Source organism: Xyrauchen texanus, chromosome 40 (genome assembly GCF_025860055.1).
Source record: "Xyrauchen texanus isolate HMW12.3.18 chromosome 40, RBS_HiC_50CHRs, whole genome shotgun sequence".
NCBI classification, from domain to species: domain Eukaryota; kingdom Metazoa; phylum Chordata; class Actinopteri; order Cypriniformes; family Catostomidae; genus Xyrauchen; species Xyrauchen texanus.
This window is the reverse complement of record NC_068315.1, coordinates 37,619,868-37,639,746: the sequence shown is the minus strand read 5'-3', so window position 1 is coordinate 37,639,746 and position 19,879 is coordinate 37,619,868. Positions and strand designations below refer to the sequence as shown.

At 40.2% G+C, this 19,879-nt stretch overlaps 1 pseudogene; it reads left to right on the top strand.

Annotated features, from left to right (window-relative positions):
• The first annotated feature begins 657 nt into the window (after nt 1-657).
• LOC127633359 (pseudouridylate synthase 7 homolog) lies at nt 658-18,502 on the top strand (annotated as a pseudogene).
• Nucleotides 18,503-19,879: the final 1,377 nt, after the last annotated feature.

Genomic DNA, 19,879 nt, shown 5'->3' with positions numbered 1-19,879 from the left:
ACACAGTGCGTTGAAGGATAGCGCAAAGGATGCTGGAATAAATAGTATAAGTATTTTGTGCAGGAGTTGTGACTTGAGGAAAGTGGATTGGTATACAGTATATACAATATAACAATATGAACAGTATGAACATTATGAACAGCTCTGAAATAGAGATTGATTAATAAAATGAAGTAGTAACCAGTAAACATGTGGCTGATTAGAGACAGAGTTACTGGGTTACAGGAATTGTTCCTGACACTGTGAGTCAGAAATCAGCTGTTCATCAGAGTGATGGTTTGTGGGAAGAATCTGTTTCTGTGTCTGCTGGTTTTGGTGTACATCGCTCTGTAGCGCCTACCTGAGGGAAGAAGCTGGAACAGGTTGTGTCCGGGGTGAGATGGATCTGCAGTGACGGTTCCTGCCTGTTTCCTGACTCTGGAAATGTATAAGTCCTGAATGGAGGGCAGGTTGGCACCAATGATCTTTTCTGCAGTCCTGACTGTCCGTTGTAGTCTGCTCCTGTCCTTTTTGGTGGCAGGTCCAAACCAGACAGTGATGGAGGTGCAGAGAACAGACTGGATGGTGGCTGTGTAAAAGTGGATCAGCAGATCCTTAGGTAGGCTGAGCTTCCTACGCTGGCGCAGGAAGTACATCCTCTGCTGGGCCTTCTTGATGATGGTGTCAGTGTTGGGCTCCCACTTCAGGTCCTGGGATATAGTGGAACACAGCAGACACAGGGCTGTTGAGTATGGTGATGGGGGCAGAGTGGGGGGGCTCCTCCTGAAGTCCACGGTCATCTCCACAGTTTTGAGCATGTTAAGCTCCAGGTTGTTCTGACTGCACCATAGAGCCAGCTGATTTTGTGGTCCACGAGATCAATAAAAGCGGGACGATCGTTCGATTGGATGATCTGTCAGTTCCGGCGGATGTTGAGGTGATGAGATCTTCTAACACTTCCTGTCAACTGTGATGTTAAAGGAATATTCTGGGTTCAATACATGTGAAGTTCAATCAGCAGCATTTGTGGCATAATGTTGATTTCCACAAAAATGTAGTTCAAGTCGTTCCTTCTTTTCTTTAATAAAAGCACAAATGTGTGTGTGACGGGGCGGAGGGGGGGTCGTGATCATACACACCCGGTCCCTTATCAGGATAATTGTGCCTCCGAGATGGTTAAAGGTCAACTGCGGAGGATTGTGCGGGAGAGTTTACGGACATGTCCGTCATGTGTGTGTTTGTGTCTTTTTAACTTTATCATTAAAACTATTATTTATATCGTCAAGTCGGTTCTCGCCTCCTTTCCATTGATTCCTTTACAGTGTGTTCCAGTGAGACACTTCCAATGCAAGTCAATGGGGTTTAATCTGTAAACATTAAAATACTGTTTCAATAGTATAAACACAAGACATAAACAATATGTGTGTGAACATGATTTTACTGTCATTAAATCACTTAACAACCACATCTGTGTGAAGATATAGACAATTTACAACTTCGTTGCCATGACAACATAATGCAGAACAGTTGTCTGCCGCAAAAAAAAAAGACAATTTAAACATCTTTACAGCTGAAATAATCCATGAGTTTAACAGGAGAATTAATGTAAGTGCTTTTATTAAATTATAATCTTCACATTTCTGCATTTAAACCTCCAAAAATACCCCCATTGACTTCCATTATAAGTGTCCCACTGGAACACACATTTGTGGTTTTATTAATGAAAAGGAGGAACGAGTCGAAATGAATTATAATCAACATTATGACACAAAAGCTGCTGATTGAGTTTAACTTGTTTTGAATGCTGAATATTTAAGTACAGATCTTCTAAAAGACTAGTGAAATGTGAAGTGATGAAAAACAAATGTAATAATCTGATGATCTTGTTTGTCAGGAAAACTCTTCATCATGTGATTCCACCGAGTGTCTGACGGAAGAACAGAAACAGCAACTGGCCGAACTATAACTAAACGAGTCGAACATTATCATTTATTTATAAAGACTATTAAAAATAAGCACCATTCCCTCAGCATGATGCTGCTGTAAACACATCCGGTGTTCTTTCTGTGTCACTTCTGAGACACCTGAATGTGTTTTGTGTCATGTGACGTATCGATCAGGTGCTGGACGACTCGAAGGAGAAACGGACTCTTTGTGGTGAAGCGGTGAAGACTCTTTGGAGACCAAGACCGAGGAGCGTGATGGGAAGAAGGCTCTGGCAGGTACTGGCGTCTAACACGGGTTGTGGCAAAACAATGATTAACCAACCATTATCACTGCGTAAGAGACACTCTGAATCAAACAGTCTTTTAAAAGAATGTATTCTTGCAAGAAGGACCCGGTCATTACACAGGAGTTAATCTGTGCCGTGAGTGAGATGAGAAGGGGAGGGCTGACTTGTATTTTATACTCTTTTATCCCAAGGTCTATGACAGGAGCAGATCCTCCCCCTCTGCATCCCTCAGACACAGAGGCATTCCCCTGCAATGACTATCACTGATCAATGAGTATCAACATTTCTACAACACACGACACCTGTGTTCTGACATTATTACTGTAATATATCCCATCTGATTCCTGAAGATTCAGAGCTTTTTCTCCTGTCACATGTTCTGTAAGATGCTGTAAACTCACTGACCTGTGCATGACCCTTTGACCTCTGACCTCTCACCTCCGTTGCATGTACAGCTGAGCAGAAGGCAGTGGTGTTTAGTGTGCATGCGTGATTGAAAACACACCACTGATGTGTCATGATCTGACTGAAGTGAAAGAGTTTTCCCATGAACACAACGTGTCTTTTCTATGAGAAAACATCAAGAACTTCTGCCCTGATGAGACGCGTACTAATAAACATGTTGAACTGACCTGATTCACACATGTCAACATTTTACTAACACGCTGCAAACATTTGAAATGAACTGATGCCGTGAGCATGATGTCCCATGAACACCTTCATCTGAACATGTGAATCTCTGTGTTGTGTTGGTCACTGTGTGAAAAATGATCCAAGATGGCAGCGCGGTAGCATGCAGCGGCCACTCCGGATCCACAATGGTACTATTTTTGTTAAAAAAGCCCGACTTTTGCAACACATGGACATCGGAGCAACCGGTGTTCGTGTCTACCATCGCCAGACACTACTGAAATATAAGACTCATGCAAAAACCAAGCTGCATGATGACCTGCAGGAGGCGCTACGCGTACTCGGCTTGCTGCGGAGACCAGGCCTCCAGCCCTCGGCGTCGCCTGATGCCGGTGGCCGGGGGAGAGGACGTCGTAAGCGGTGTGCGAGAAGCGAAGCGCGGAAAGAGGGCGGGGTCCATGCTAGGCTAAAAACAAACCCTAGCCGGCCGGCTCTCCGTCTATCCTGCTCTCAAATGTTTGCTCCCTGGACAATAAACTGGACTATATCCGACTCCAGCAGGCTACGCAGCGTGAGTTTAGAGACTGCTGCGTCTTTGTTTTCACGGAGACGTGGCTCAGCGACAGAGTTCCGGATGCCGCCATTCAGCTAGACGGGCTCGCCTTGTTTCGTGCCGACAGAAATACAGCTCTCTGCGGTAAGACTCGCGGTGGTGGCTTGTGTGTTTACATCAACACGGAATGGTGCAAGAACTCTATGCTAGTCTCTAGTTACTGTTCATCGCTGTTGGAGCTTGTGACTGTTAGATGCAGACCTTTTTATCTACCACGGGAATTCACCACTGTTTGCATAACCGGAGTTTACATTCCCCCCAGCGCTAACGCTAAGGAAGCGCTCTGTGAACTGTATGGGGCTATGAGCGAACTGCAGAACGCTCACACCGATGGACTGTTTATTGTCGCCGGAGATTTCAACCATGCAAATCTCAAGACAGTGCTCCCTAAATTCCATCAGTATGTGGACTTTGCAACGAGAGGGCTAACGCGCTTGATCTTGTTTACACAAACATCCCAGGCGCTGCACGGGCGGAGCCCCGCCCCCACCTCGGCTACTCAGACCACATCTCTGTTATGTTAATTCCAGCATACAGACCGCTCGTCAGACGCACAAAACCGCTTCAGAAGCAGGTGAAAACCTGGCCAGCAGGAGCCATCTCTGCTCTTCAGGACTGTTTTGAGTGTACTGACTGGCACATGTTCAGGGAGGCTGCAACATATGACGATTCTACCAACTTGGAGGAATACACAGCATCAGTGACCAGCTACATCAGCAAGTGCATTGATGATGCCACTTTCTCCAAGACCATCACCACACGCTCCAACCAGAAGCCGTGGATGACTGCGGAGGTGCGCACTCTGCTGAGGTCCCGAGACTCCGCCTTCAGAGCAGGCGATAAGGCAGCCCTAAGAACAGCTAGGGCCAAACTGTCCCGGGCCATCAGAGAGGCAAAGCGCGCACACGCCCAGAGAATCCACAGTCACTTCCAGGACAGCGGTGACACGCGGCGCATGTGGCAGGGCATCCAGGCCATCACCAACTACAGGACCAGATCAGTTGCCTGTGACAAAGATGCCTCCCTTCCAGATGTGCTGAACGACTTCTACGCTCGGTTTGAAGTGCAGAACGACGTGATGGCGAGGAAGTCCACCCCTCCTCCCAACGACCAGGTGCTCTGTCTTACCACGGCAGATGTGAGGAAAACTCTACGTAGAGTCAACCCACGGAAGGCTGCTGGACCAGACAACATTCCTGGCAGAGTGCTCAGAGGATGTGCAGAGCAGCTAGCAGATGTTCTTACCGACATCTTCAACATCTCTTGTTGTAGTTTTTCATGCCAATTTTGTGAAAAATCACTCAGCATCTTTGGGGTTTTGATTTCAGAAGAATAGACTTTATTATCACACAATAAAGCCGAGTTGCCTACGGTGAAACCACAGTACCAACAACAACTGAAGCATCTCTGGTTTGGTTTTACTTAAATACATCTCCTCAAACAAGGTGGGGCTTACATGTATTATCCATCATGCTCTTCATTGACTCTGGTCTTGACCATATTAAGAAGTAACAGAATGTCCTTTGGAAGAGATCAATTCTCCCCCCTAAGTAATGCTATTTATGTTTCTGCACACAAAGTCAAATAGTCAAACCTATGTGAACACATATTCATCACGTCACAGGCCTTTACACACAGTAAACTGCATGTTTGCTCTTCAGACATAACTGTGCTATAAAACAACAATTTAACTTGATAAAAAATATACTACATATTCCCTCCTCTGTGACTTTCTATAATCACAAATTAACATATTTAAGCATGTACGTGCTCCTGGTTTGGTCTTGTTTTTGGTTGTCACAGTTATGTAGATTGCATTAAACAAAATATTCATCCTAATTTTAAGAGTTCTTGCTTGTAGTGTAGATGTCTTCAACCCAGATGCTTTGCGCATCGTAGAGGATCACCGTTTGGGGAGAGGTTAACCAGCACTTACACCCAGGGTGTGGTTCTTTATATCTTCTTATATATTCATTGAAGGAATCAATTTCCTCCCAATTTGGTCTTTCTGTCCATTCAGGGTAGTTGCCATTGCATTGGGCCATTCACATCAATCAAAGTCATCTGCTTTACTGTTGCTTGAATCCAAAATTATTTTACTAAGGATCACACAGAATCTTATTCCTTCCACAATGTTATTATCCAGATATTATATTAATTTTAGTTAATTGTGTACCCCATTTCTTTTGGCAATCAGGTCATGTTCATTTTTAGTCACCACCATATATTCTTTTCCATTCTTCATTATTATTCAAATGTACATGAGTTCAATAACAGCATAAATAAAAATAATTTTCCTTCATCATGCAAACAGTCCCAGGTTTGCTTAATAATAATTTAGGCACTTCTTTGTATGCAACGGTTCTCAAAGCTTTACCTCCAAAATCAATCTATAATTGGTCTTCTACACAAGGTGTGATCCCCTGATAACACAGTGATAGAATGCTTGTTATTCATCGCTGTGATAAAATATTTTAATAAAGCGGTTATTAAGACACTGTCAGGTTGAGTGGAACTCACAACTTCTGGCAGGTTTCTTCTAGACCTCCCTTTTGATGCTTCTTTCCTTAAAGCATCCATCCACTTCCTTAAACCCAGTTCACCCTTCTTGGGCATGTTTCCAGGGCGGTGGCGCCCTGTCTTAGGCAGCTCTTATTTTGCAATTGGAGAGTATTTACCCGTCATTGGGTCGTCACCTCTTGCCACTGGAGAATTTGACCCATTATTGGGTCATCATCTCTTGTCTCTAGTCTCGGTACCGCTCAGTCTTATTATCCAATCTTTAATAATTTGGTATCTGTAAACAAACATTTTCCCTTGCTTCAGGGAGCATCACCTGAGAACCATCACAGCCAATGGAGCCATCTACAACTGCTCAAACATTGAGACAGTCCAAAACATGGTTAAATTCACAAAGCATTATTCAAAGTTCAACAATCTATTGAAATTGTCCAAATGAAAAGTAAAATGCAACAATTGAACTCATTTACAGTTCACTAATTTCCATTCAAGTTGTTATATTTTCTCATTTAGCAAAGGTCATAAAAGACTTTGTCTCTTGGTGAAGACTATCCATCAGAACAAATCAAAATACAGGATCGCCTCTGTCAAGCTTCTAAGATGCTTAATTTAAATCATCACTTAATTTAATAATTTCTAGGTAGTTTTAGAACCTACATTTATTCTTCCAGATGTACACTCAACCAAATCTCTTATCTTTAGTATGAGATTCAAATTGCCCTCTGAAAATAACAAATCTTTAATCATGATGAGGAAAGCTGTTTGAACCTTTCCTTCATATTACTGTATCTAACATTATTGTCAAATCACATCATTTTCCATGTAAAAGAAAATAAAATCAAAAGAAAATAAAACAAATTAGTGATATGGTTTTAGCCCACTTAAAAACTTAAACTGAGAGCTGAGAGGGAAAGAATTTTGAGAGAGAGATTGCACTCCTTCACACTGTTGTTACAGTTATTCCTTTTTTTTCTTAGAAAATCACAATAACACATTTGTAATTCTACAACAGTGAGAATAGTGATAAATTTAATTTAATAAAATGATATAATCAAATATATTTTATTATATTATCTGCTTTCAACCTTTGCCATTGTAAACCATCTTCAAGAAAACTTCTAGAATTTCTACTTCTCTTATCCCTTCCCTCCTCGCACAATAAAATTAATGCGCATTTGTATTCAGACCATTGAGAAATTTAAGTTTTCATTTAAAACTCTCTTATGATTACTTTCTCCCTTTTCTTACTCTTTCTCAGGAGAAGGAATTTTCATTATGTCAAATAAACCAACATAAATCACCTTTTTAAATTAACAGAAAATAAATTGAAGATTTTAAACAAAATAAAATAGTAAAGTGGCACAATGGAAGTTCAGACAAATATCTTGTGTTTTGCAATAATTGATCAGTAAAATACATTATGTCCTTTGAATTTCTTACTAGTCTCATTTTTATATCCTAATGTTATCATCCTTTAATAATATGATTTTTCAGCTATTATCGTCTTATACTTATCAGCATTTTATGATCAATTATTCAGTTAAATAACAGAGACAGATGTCACTGTGCATAAACTGTATACCTCTAAAATTGTATTTTCATGGATTTAACTCAAAATAAAACTAGCTTACAAGAAATAGACACTTAATTAACTCCTTGCAGTACTGATTAAGCTTTTTCATTAAAGTGAGGGTAGTCTTTGGGAAATTTAGGGGAGTAAACAATCCAATATGTTACTCTTACTTTGCCATTAAGTTTTTATATTTAACCTTCACATCAACAAATTCGCAATTAGATGCTGGATTTAAATTTAGACCCTCAGAACAATTTCGACATGGATATTGCACCCATGGATGGCATTTGGAGAATCAAACATCCAATTAGTTATATATGACTGAAATCAACTTATCAAGAGAAATTTGAATCCATAATTGAAATGTCAATTCAGTAATGATTACCAGCATTCATGATAGTAAGAGGGCCAATCATATAACAGCCCACATACTGTATTTCTCAGTCTTTTTCCTTTTCTCCGGACTGTCTCCTGTAACATAAGCTTCTTCAATAAATCATCTGGCCCAGCAATGTTGAGAGACTGGTTCCAGAATGAGTTATTGAAATGACTTACACAATGCTGACAACAGAGAGAGTAAAACATGGTTAGCATCAATTTCACACAGAATAGACACATTACATCAAATTATTTATGATATTCAATTTAATCCTAATGTTTCTCTATGGGTTTCACCTAATACCAATCTCCAATTTTTCCTTAGCATTATCAATATTTTTTCAATCAAATACACCACATATTGGGACTTATTTTAATTCTATCTGTCATGACTGGTCATATACCAAACCCAAGAAAAAACTTCTCTAAGCAAATTTGAAACGTAGAGAACATGAAATGATTTAAATTATTCTTAAATTTATTTTCTTTAATTCTAGTCTCAGTGACAACTTTCAGTGTACCCATGATCAACCAATGCCTACACTGTATATATAAAACAAGAAATAAAAGAAAAATGTCTAATCTCAAAAGAAATAAAAGAAAAATGTCTAATCTCAAAAGAATCTGCTATCTCTTTTGTCTAAATTTGGGGCCCCCTGTGTTTGACTAGAGACATTATGAGAGACACCGGGTCTAACCTCTCTGTTCACTATCAGGTGTTACTCAATCTCTCCAGTCAGACATTTTCTAACAAAAATAATAAACACTATCTGTCTTATTTTTGTTGGTTGATCAAGTTTACACCAATAAATTTGCACACACATGTACATTGTTCTCCAGACATATTTAAACACATCAAAAATAAAACATATAATCATGGGTTTTCAAATGTATATATCAGGACATTATAGTTTAATTTAATATTGTTAAAAATGTTATTCTCTCATATTGGACTAGACAGAACATAAAACAGACACATGAATGTGAAATTTTCACATTTAAGATTTACTTTTCATATTCCAATTTCAAAATCCTTCTTTTTAATCTCCCTTTCCCATTTTCTGTGGCTTTGATAACTACTGGTCTCACTACAAGAAATACTATCCACATTCTATCTAAAGTATTTGGAGCTGACCTTTGGGAGCTGACCTTTGGGGTCACATAGGGAGGTATTTTATAAAAAGTATCCTGTCATTTTACCCTCCTCTGCATGCCTCAGCTTTTCTGGCCTGCCTCATATTTCTCAGTGAATTTTAAACTTTCTGGATATAGCTCTTACTTTATTCTTTTTATTTTTCCTGTTCTTAGTTTTTACTCTTATCTTTTTATTTATTTATTTTTTAACCGTTTAATCTAAATGTCTTTCTAAATCATTTTCCTTATCTTCTTCTAATATATGAATTATTATACCCCATACATGAATACATTTCCTATCTGTTTTTCAATTTACTTTTTAGGATCAGTTTTCATCTAGATTTTAGTTTTTATTTCTCCACTTGTTCCTTCTTCATTTTTACTTGGCATATAAAAATGAAAATTTATTTTAGCACCCTTAATTTAGATAAATCAATACATCTAGAGAATAAATTAATCTTTTATTTTTTAAATGTATTTCTTTCTACACTAATCTTCAACGGCAATATTTTGAAACAATTTTCCCAATTTCTTTCACCTTTACTTTTTAATACACAAAGTTCATTCACGTCACTTTATTATTTATTTATTTTGCTGTCTCATTTCTTTTGAGATGTTACACAGTGGACTTCTAGATTTTACTCTTTCCACTGGAGTTTTACCTTATGTAATATAACAACACTTATCTTAAATACAACCTTTGTTTAAATTCCAATTACTCAGTTGACTTCAGTTTAATGCAATACACTGGACTTAAAGCTTTAATTCTTATTCTCTTTATTTATTATTTTATTTTTCTCCTAACTATTTTTGATTTTTTAAACTGATTTTAATTACTTTACAGTTGTTTCATTTTTTTTAATTTCAATTTCAAATGTTTTATTGTTACTTGTCCCTGTGCTTTAAAGGTTAAATTTTAAGCACAGATATCTTTTGACTTCTCTGTATGAAGTTCACTTGTCTTCTGTGACTGAGTAGTTCAGAGAGGCCTGTCATATTTTTCAGCTGCTAGTCTAAAAAAAACCTCACAAGCTAAGAGTTAACTTTCTGTCTACGCAGCAAAGCTGAGTCTCTCTAACCTGGTCACACACCCTACAATATCTCTTGAATGTATAGATTATCTGCATGAAGTCAAATACATTTCTATGCTACAGTCTAGTTTAGGAGTTATGTTCTAGCCCATTCCAATCAACAGCTGCTAGACTAAGAACAGCCAAGACTAAATGTTTTCCAGCCAGTTGTAAGTTAACTTTTTGATTTCTTTTTTCCTAATTTTGTTTTACATCTATATTAAATGTATATTTCTATCTATATATCTTTATCATTGGTTTTATCTCCACTTTACAACCAGAATATTTATTAGGTGCCTTTTCTTCCTGTTATATCAGCTCTTCTCTGCCTCCATATATTGATGGAAGGTTGAAAATAGCCCAAATATATTTTCTCTGCTGTAAATTGCATATATACCCCTTACCATTTATGAAGCACAGGCTGATATTTTGGAACATTTTTAGTTTTCTATATTTTAACAAAGTTAATTATTCCAAAGTTTCTCAAGACAGGCTTTCAGTCCAATCTTTGTACTGGGCTTATGTCTGTACTCAGTCATACACGTCCATACACACTTGCTCTTTACACACTTTCAAACACAAATACAGATACTCTCACAAACCACAGAAATGACCACACTTTTTACAAACACAAGGCCTTTATAAACACAGAGCTCACAATAACACAAAATAATTCTAGAACGCAACTATTCTACCACTCCTCTTGAGTGACCCGTTCCTACAGGTTTTATACACACAAACACACACTCCTCTTGAGTGACCCGTTCCTACAGGTTTTATACACACAAACACACACTCCTCTTGAGTGACCCGTTCCTACAGGTTTTATACACACAAACACACACTCCTCTTGAGTGACCCGTTCCTACAGGTTTTATACACACACACTCCTCTTGAGTGACCCGTTCCTACAGGTTTTATACACACACACTCCTCTTGAGTGACCCGTTCCTACAGGTTTTATACACACAAAACAATTAACAAAAATTTACAGATGATTGCATGCAATTATTTCTTCTGGAATCAAAACCCTTTATTTATTCTTATTTTCCTTTTTTTATTGGTTTAGAAGAGCTTTTTGAGCGTTCTTACCACCACAGGCGAACTGGCAAGTAACACAAACGTTTATAAGCAAAATATGCTTACCTCCTAATGGTGGCCACCGTGTTTGTGTTCGCCTTCCCAGCCAGCCTGTGATGTAAAGACTCTGCTCTCTTCTGTCCCTGTTCGGGCGCCAATTGTTGTAGTTTTTCATGCCAATTTTGTGAAAAATCACTCAGCATCTTTGGGGTTTTGATTTCAGAAGAATAGACTTTATTATCACACAATAAAGCCGAGTTGCCTACGGTGAAACCACAGTACCAACAACAACTGAAGCATCTCTGGTTTGGTTTTACTTAAATACATCTCCTCAAACAAGGTGGGGCTTACATGTATTATCCATCATGCTCTTCATTGACTCTGGTCTTGACCATATTAAGAAGTAACAGAATGTCCTTTGGAAGAGATCAATTCTCCCCCCTAAGTAATGCTATTTATGTTTCTGCACACAAAGTCAAATAGTCAAACCTATGTGAACACATATTCATCACGTCACAGGCCTTTACACACAGTAAACTGCATGTTTGCTCTTCAGACATAACTGTGCTATAAAACAACAATTTAACTTGATAAAAAATATACTACACTCTCTGAGCAGCGCCGTTGTTCCAACGTGCTTCAAGGCCACCACCATCATCCCCATGCCAAAGAAGTCTTCAGTGTCCTGCCTCAATGACTACCGTCCCGTCTCACTTACACCCATCATCATGAAGTGCTTCGAGAGGCTCGTCATGAGGCAGATTAAGACCCAGCTGCCCCCCTCACTAGACCCACTGCAGTTTGCGTATCGTTCAAACCGTTCAACGGACGATGCCATCACCACAACCCTCCATCTGGCCCTCACCCACCTAGACAATAAGGACTCATACGTTCGAATGCTGTTCATAGATTTCAGCTCAGCATTTAACACAATCATTCCCCAGCACCTGATTGGAAAGCTGAACCTGCTGGGCCTGGACACCTCCCTCTGCAACTGGATCCTGGACTTCCTGACTGGGAGACCTCAGTCAGTCCGGATCGGGAACAGCATCTCCATCACCACCACACTGAGCACTGGGGCCCCCAGGGCTGTGTGCTCAGTCCACTGCTGTTCACTCTGCTGACTCACGACTGTGCAGCAATGCACAGCTCGAATCACATCATCAAGTTCGCCGATGACACGACCGTGGTGGGTCTCATCAGCAAGAACAACGAGTCAGCATACAGAGAGGAGGTGCAGCGGCTGACGAACTGGTGTAGAGCCAACAACCTGTCCCTGAATGTCGACAAAACAAAAGAGATGGTTGTTGACTTTAGGAGAGCACAAGGTGAACACACTCCGCTGAACATCGACGGCTCCTCTGTGGAGATCGTCAAGAGAACCAAATTCCTTGGTGTTCACCTGGCGGAGAACCTCACCTGGTCCCTCAACACCAGCTCTATCACCAAGAAAGCCCAGCAGCGTCTCTACTTTCTTCGAAGGCTGAGGAAAGCACATCTCCCAACCCCCATCCTCACTACATTCTATAGAGGGACTATTGAGAGCATCCTGAGCAGCTGCATCACTGCCTGGTTTGGGACTTGCACCGCTTCGGACCGCAAAGCCTTGCAGAGGATAGTGAGGACAGCTGAGAAGATCATTGGGGTCTCTCTTCCCTCCATCAAAGACATTTACAAAAAACACTGTATCCATAAAGCAACCAGCATTGTGGACGACCCCACACACCCCTCACACAAACTCTTTACCCTCCTCCCGTCTGGCAAGAGGTACCAAAGCATTTGGGCCCTCACGGCCAGACTGTGTAACAGCTTCTTCCCCAAGCCATCAGACTCCTCAATACTCAGAGACTGGTTTGACACACACGTGTCCTGAGTTGCACTTTAATTACTGTCACTTTATAACTGTCTGCTACCTCAATAACTGCTATGTGCATAGAACATTATCTCATAGTATGTTATGTTTACATTTTTAGAAACTGTCATCTTTTTGCACTACTGAGTACTGGTCGGCGCTGCACTGTCTATTGTCCTGTTCATTGTCAGTAATTTGTTGTACTGTCCTGTACTTTTTGCACATGTTTGCATGTGCACTTTATATAGGTATATATAGGTAGTTTATATAGGTATTTTATTTCGTTGTGTAGTCTCATGTGGTCCTATGTTGGTCCTTTGTTGTTTTTATGTAGCACCATGGTCCTGGAGGAACGTTGTCTCGTTTTGCTGTGTACTGTACTAACTGTATATGGTTGAAACGACAATAAAAACCACTTGACTTGACTTGACTTGTGTAGCGCTCTCTCTCTCTGTGTGGACAGAGGTCAGACCCTCCGCAGGTAAGGTCATTCACACCGGGGTCAGGGACACTGATTTACAGATGACCTTTAACCTTCTAGTGTGAAGTTTCAACTGGTGTTGGAGTTCAGAGAAGTTTAATTACCTCAAGTACAACAAAGCAAATATTATAAGCACGCTTCATTACAGCCGTTTTACTATTTTATTGACATTAAAGTGAAAGCGATTCATGTCAATAGAGTCCTAAAATATTACTACAACAGTAGAAATGTGAGTGTAGATTAAAGGTTGTAAATTCATTTCACCAACAGAAAGTGAAAGTTGAACACATACGAATATATTTAGAAGAATATTTCAGCTCTGTTGGTTCATACAATGCAAGTAAATGGTGACCAGAACTTTGAAGCTCCAGAAAGCACATAAATGCAGCATAAAAGTAATCCATAAGACTCCAGTGGTTTAATCCATGTCTTCAGAAGAGATATTATAGGTGTGGGTGCCTGTGTAGTTTCACTTTCACATCTGAAAGTGAAAGTGGGGATTGATCATAAAAAAGCGCTTAAATATTGATGTTTCTCATCCACAGCCATCACATCACATCTGAAGACATGGAATAAACCACTGGAGTTTTATGGATTACTTTTATGCTGCATGTATGTGCTTTTTAGAGCTTCAAAGATCTGGTCACCATTCACTTGCATTATATGGACCTGCAGAGCTGAAATATTCTTCTAAATATATTCCTATGTGTTCTGCAGAAGAAAGAAAGTCACACACATCTGGGATGGCATGAGGATGAGTAAATGATGACAGAATTTTAGTTTTTGGTGAACTGTCCCTTTAAGACATCTAACGGCACTATAAAGATGTTAAAGGAAACAAGAGCTGAATTATTAACTGATATCTTGACAGAGAAGATGTGGTAAATAAATGTCTCTGTGTACTTCATTCTTTTGTCTTTTATTTATTTATTTATTTATTTATTTATTTATTTTTTTTATAATTATGTTTATTGAATTTTCTTAATGTACAAATATAACAAGACATCAATGACACCCCCAACCCCCCCCACAAAAATAATAATAAATAAAAAATAAAATTAAAAAAAAGCTCAGATTTTTATAAAAAACAGGACCATACCATAATATGGTACATTTTCCAAAAGATGAAGAGGATGACAAAAATAAGGTTAAATGACCAGATAATTACACAGTTACAATGTTCCTTGTAATATAATAGGGCGAAGACCAGGTTCCAAAGCGTCCAGGTACGGGGACCAGACTTTGTAAAACTTGCCTGTTTTCCCATGTAAAACATAGGTAAGGCGCTCCAGGGGAATCAACTCAAAAATTATCTTGTGCCATCCTTTAAGGGATGGAGATTTATCACTGATCCAATTAAGTAAAATATTTTTCCTGGCAGCAAAGGATAGAATATTATACAATTTCTTATTAGCAGCCAAAGTGAGTATACCAAGCACCAGTGAGACTGGGTCAAAATCTAACTGAATATTAAAGATCCTTTCCATCTCCCCTAGCACCAGAGACCAATACCATTGCAGTCTGTTACATGACCACAGACAATGTGTTAAAGTACCTATTTCAATTTTGCATTTTAAACACATAGGCGATAAAGAGGGGTTGAAAAAATGGCTGCAGTTAGGGGAAATATGAAGTCTATGAATGATTTTGAATTGTAATTCTCTTATTCGTGTACAAACAGATCTTTTTTTAGCATTAGACCAAATGGCTTCCCATGTTTCATCGTCAATATCAGTAGCTAACTCTTCTTCCCATTTAGTTTTAATCTGTTTATCAGCAGAAGAGATTGAGCACACTAAACCATAAATCCTGCCCAGAGACATTTTCCCCAATGATAATTCTTTTGTCTTTTTAATTCACTATATTTGCTTCATTTTTTATCTTCCACTGAAGCATCTCGAAAGCATTCATGGCCAAAAAATCGTGGAAGTTTCTGTCATTTCGTGCTGTATAAAGAGAACAAGGACACCATGGACGCCATCAACGTTCTCTCCAAGTTTCTCAGGTCTGTTCTGAGATCAGTTGAAACAGGATCCTGTTATTTATTAGAATCTGTGAATGTGAGCGTCATTCTGTTGTTTCTCACAGGGTTCGTCCAAACGTGTTCTCCTACATGGGTACCAAAGACAAGAGAGCCATCACCGTTCAGGAGATCGCCGTTCTGAAGTGAGTGAAGCTCCACACATCATCTGTCCTTGTGTCGCTCTGATTACACGTGTTTATAAATCTTCACAGGATTAGCGCTGAATGGCTAGCTCATCTCAACAAGTGCCTCGTGAACTTGAAGCTGGGAAACTTTAGCTATAAGAAACATCCATTAAAACTGGGAGAACTGCAGGGGAACCACTTCACTGTGATTCTCAGGTGAGTGCACACTTCCTGTGGTTAGGGTTTCAGGTGGACCAGCTTGACCAGTGAAGACATGATGCGTGAAACAGCACAAAAACACATTTTGGTAACCAGCAGCACATTGAAGCCAGTCACCAGTTCAATCAGTTTGTCTGGTCTGGGCCGGTTCTTTGTGTTTTTCTGGTCTGATAAACATGAATAACGAGATGTAAGATATAAAAGAGATGACGCACCAAAGACCAACATAGTGTGTTTTTCTGCTCTGATAAACATGAACAACAAAATGGATGATGCACCAAAGACCGTGTTTGTGTGTTTGTGTTTGTGTGTGTATGTGTGTGTGTGTGTGTGTGTGTGTGTGTGTGTGTGTGATCCACCCTACAGGAATATCTCTGGCTCTCAGGAGCAGGTGGAACAAGCGATGACATCACTGAAGGACACAGGCTATATTAACTACTATGGCATGCAGCGATTCGGCACCATGGCCGTCCCAACGCATCAGGTGGGCAGGTGAGAACACGCGTGTACCACACACACACAGATGTGTTTCTGTTTCATATGTGAGGGGAACTGATGCGTTGTATTGGCTGTAATTGACAGGGCGATATTACAGAACAACTGGAAGGAGGTGATGGATCTGATCCTGAAACCCCGTCCTGGAGGTCAGTCGACCTGCACAGAACATCTGTTTTCTCCATTCATGATCTGTGTCACGTGATCTCTTCATTTAGTCATTTCTAACGCTTTCATTTGTGCCATGTGACTAATAACTTACAAGAGCGTTTCAATAAAAGGACCTTCCAAGTCATATTTACAGATCAGTTCAGCGCACTACGTCCATCATAACGTCCAAACTGCACACCTCTGACGTGTTTTCACAAGTACGCCATCACATGATCAGATTACATATGTAATTAGTTTCACAAGGTCTTGTTACCTTATTGAAACATGCTCACATATACTTAATCTCAGAGATTAAACTCATGTTTGTGAGCACAGGTGCTTCCTGTTACGCAATCTTTTCACACATCGTTGCGTTCCAAATGTGTCGCACAATGCAAACATGTTTCATTCTCTGTGTCGCCACACTTGTGACATCAACTGAATGCGTTACAACATGTTTATGGATGCTACACGTGTGTTTTTAACTGTAAACGAGTGTGTACAACAGGACCGAGCGCGTGTCTGCACACCTACGTGTGTTTCGGCTCAAGTGTGTCTTGCTCTCGTCCTCAAGCGGAGAAGAGTTATCTGGTGGAATGCAGAGAAGAGTGGGCGAGATCACATGACCCTGAGGCGGCGCTGAAGAAGCTTCCGGTCAAACGCTGAGTGGAGGGGCTGTTACTGAGAGGTCTGACCATGTACGGCAAAAACAATATCGACACGGCGTTTGGACTGGTGAGGGATGGATAATGAGTACTGCCAGCTGATTGGCTACATGTCTCTGGACCATTACGTCTGTCTGTCTGTCTGTCTGTCTGTCTCAGATTCCTCGGAACAACAGGCTGATGTACATTCACAGCTATCAGAGTTTCGTGTGGAACAGTATGGTCAGCAGACGCTTGGACGTCTTCGGCCTCAGAGCGTTGGAGGGTGATCTGATTCTCAGAGGAGGTGTGTGATGATGATGATGATGATGATGATGATGATGATGTGTCACTGTGATGGTGTGGTCAGTGTTGTCATTGCCATTTTTCAGGCAGTGCTCACGTCCTGTCCGCTGAAGAGGCAGAGAAACACTCCATTCATGATGTGGTGATGCCGCTGCCGGGCTTTGACGTCATCTACCCGACTCACAGCGGTGAGAGAGAGAACGTCTGTCCACTATTTAAACCGTGGAATGAATAATTTAGTTTTAGCCTTCAAAACATGTTGAAATGTATCATCCCGCTGACACGGAGAGAAATGGTGCTGTTGAAGGCAGATGGTGTTTAATTCAGTTTATCACATGAGGCCATCGCTCCAATTCAAAACTGGTTCAGAACGAACGCACCACAAATTCAGTGTTGGTGTGACCAGGCCGTAACTCGTTTAAAAGAGTGTTTGTGTGTGTGTGTGTCTGTCTCTCTTGCAGTGGGCGAGGGCTACAGACAGATGATGACCGCTGATCATCTGGACATTGATAACATGAGGCACAAAGTTCGGGATTATTCTCTCGCTGATGCTTACCGAAGAGTCGTCATACACCCCAGTGATGTCAGCTGGTGATTGACCACTTCATTGACTTCCTCTAGTAATATTCTGATACACTGAATCTGTTGATCTGTGTCCTTCATGTCTCTCTCTCTCTATCTCTCTCTAAAGGGAGTTGATTCAGTATGATGATCCTCGAGTGACCCTCGTTCACACGGATGTGGAGAAATTAGAAACCGAGCAGCTCCAGTCTACCTGAAAGGTACATTTATTTAGCAGGATGTAACCCTCATGTGTAGTGAGTGCTGTGGCTCATGCGTGTGTGTGTGCGTGTGTGTAGAGGGGAAATATCGAGCTCTGAAGATGGAGTTTTCTCTGCCGTCCTCCACGTACGCCACGATGGCCATAAGAGAAGTGTTGAAGATGGACACCAGCATCAGGAACCAAACGCAACTGAACACAACCTGGAACAACTGAACACACACGCACACGCACACACACACACTTTCATCAGGTGTTTTTTCCTTCATTTCAGTGCTGATGCAGCTCACAGTATCGCAGCAGTGGTTTTTGTTGTCAAATTGTTTTGTTATTTTAGAGTGTTTTAAAGCTCAGTAAAGATCATTATTAAATGCATTTTCAGACCTTCAGAAATCTAACAGAATCGACATACAGGTCAAAGGTCAGATTAGTTTTGCTGATTGTGGAGTGATGAGATGATTTATTACAGTAAAATGTTTAATTCCTGCCAAAGACATTTGACAGTGTAATATTTTAATCTTCATCAATAAATCTGATCTGCTGCTTTATGTATCAGTGATTTACTGACGCTGTCGGACTCCAGTACATTATAGAATTTGCACTCGTTCGGTCTGAAGAGTATAAATCCTATAATGTACTCGAGTCCGAGTACATTATATTCACTGTATTAAATCAAAACCGTGCCCTCTGGATCGATTCACACCAGCGGCAAGAAAAGATGAAACCAATAACAGGAATGATCACATTATCAATGTGATGAAAGTGTTTATGTATATACTGTATAAAGCACTATTATTTACTACACATGTACTATTACCCTTCACCACGTCAGCCTGCCACCGGACCCATAGCAGAAACTAGGATTGATATAGTGGGACCTTTTACCTGTGCTCGTTCTGATTGTGCAATCACCCTAAATGATTACCACAGTAAATGACGAGACATCTTTCCTCCAGTCTGTTTTCAGTAGAGAAGGAAATCCACAGTGACGAGTTCATACAGAGCTACTCCACATAGCAGCACAGGTGTTTCTCTGTCAACTGCTTCACAACACACAACTGGACATGTTTCTTTGTCAAGAGTGACACACGTGCTGCAGTGAAAGATACTGTGAGACAGACAGAATGTGAAGCTGAAGGCCATGAGGACAGTCACAGGTGACCTTTAACCCGAGCAGTCGTGGTAGATCAGCCACATGGTTGCAGAAACATGAGTTACAGTAAAAGTTATGGTTCAGTTGTAACTCATGTTTGTGTTGTAACTGATTCTATTAACCGTTTTATGAGCAGTTATGCTTGCACAGATTCTCACACAGTGTTGGGTATATTTGTTCAAGAATCAGCTGTAATATTATAATATCTACAGTTAAACCGGTTTGTATGCTTGAGAACACGTATGTGCACAGTAATAGCCTAATTGGGATTTTTTGTTAAGAAACAAAACAGAAAACATTGTTGTCAAACAGTTATTTCAGTGTTTGTTATAGTGATTCGGAGAAATGTGGCAGCAGATGGTAAAACAGTATTGTGATATAGTTGTCCTGGAACATCCGGGAAGAGAGAGTTATTCTGAGATTATGGCATTGAAATAAAA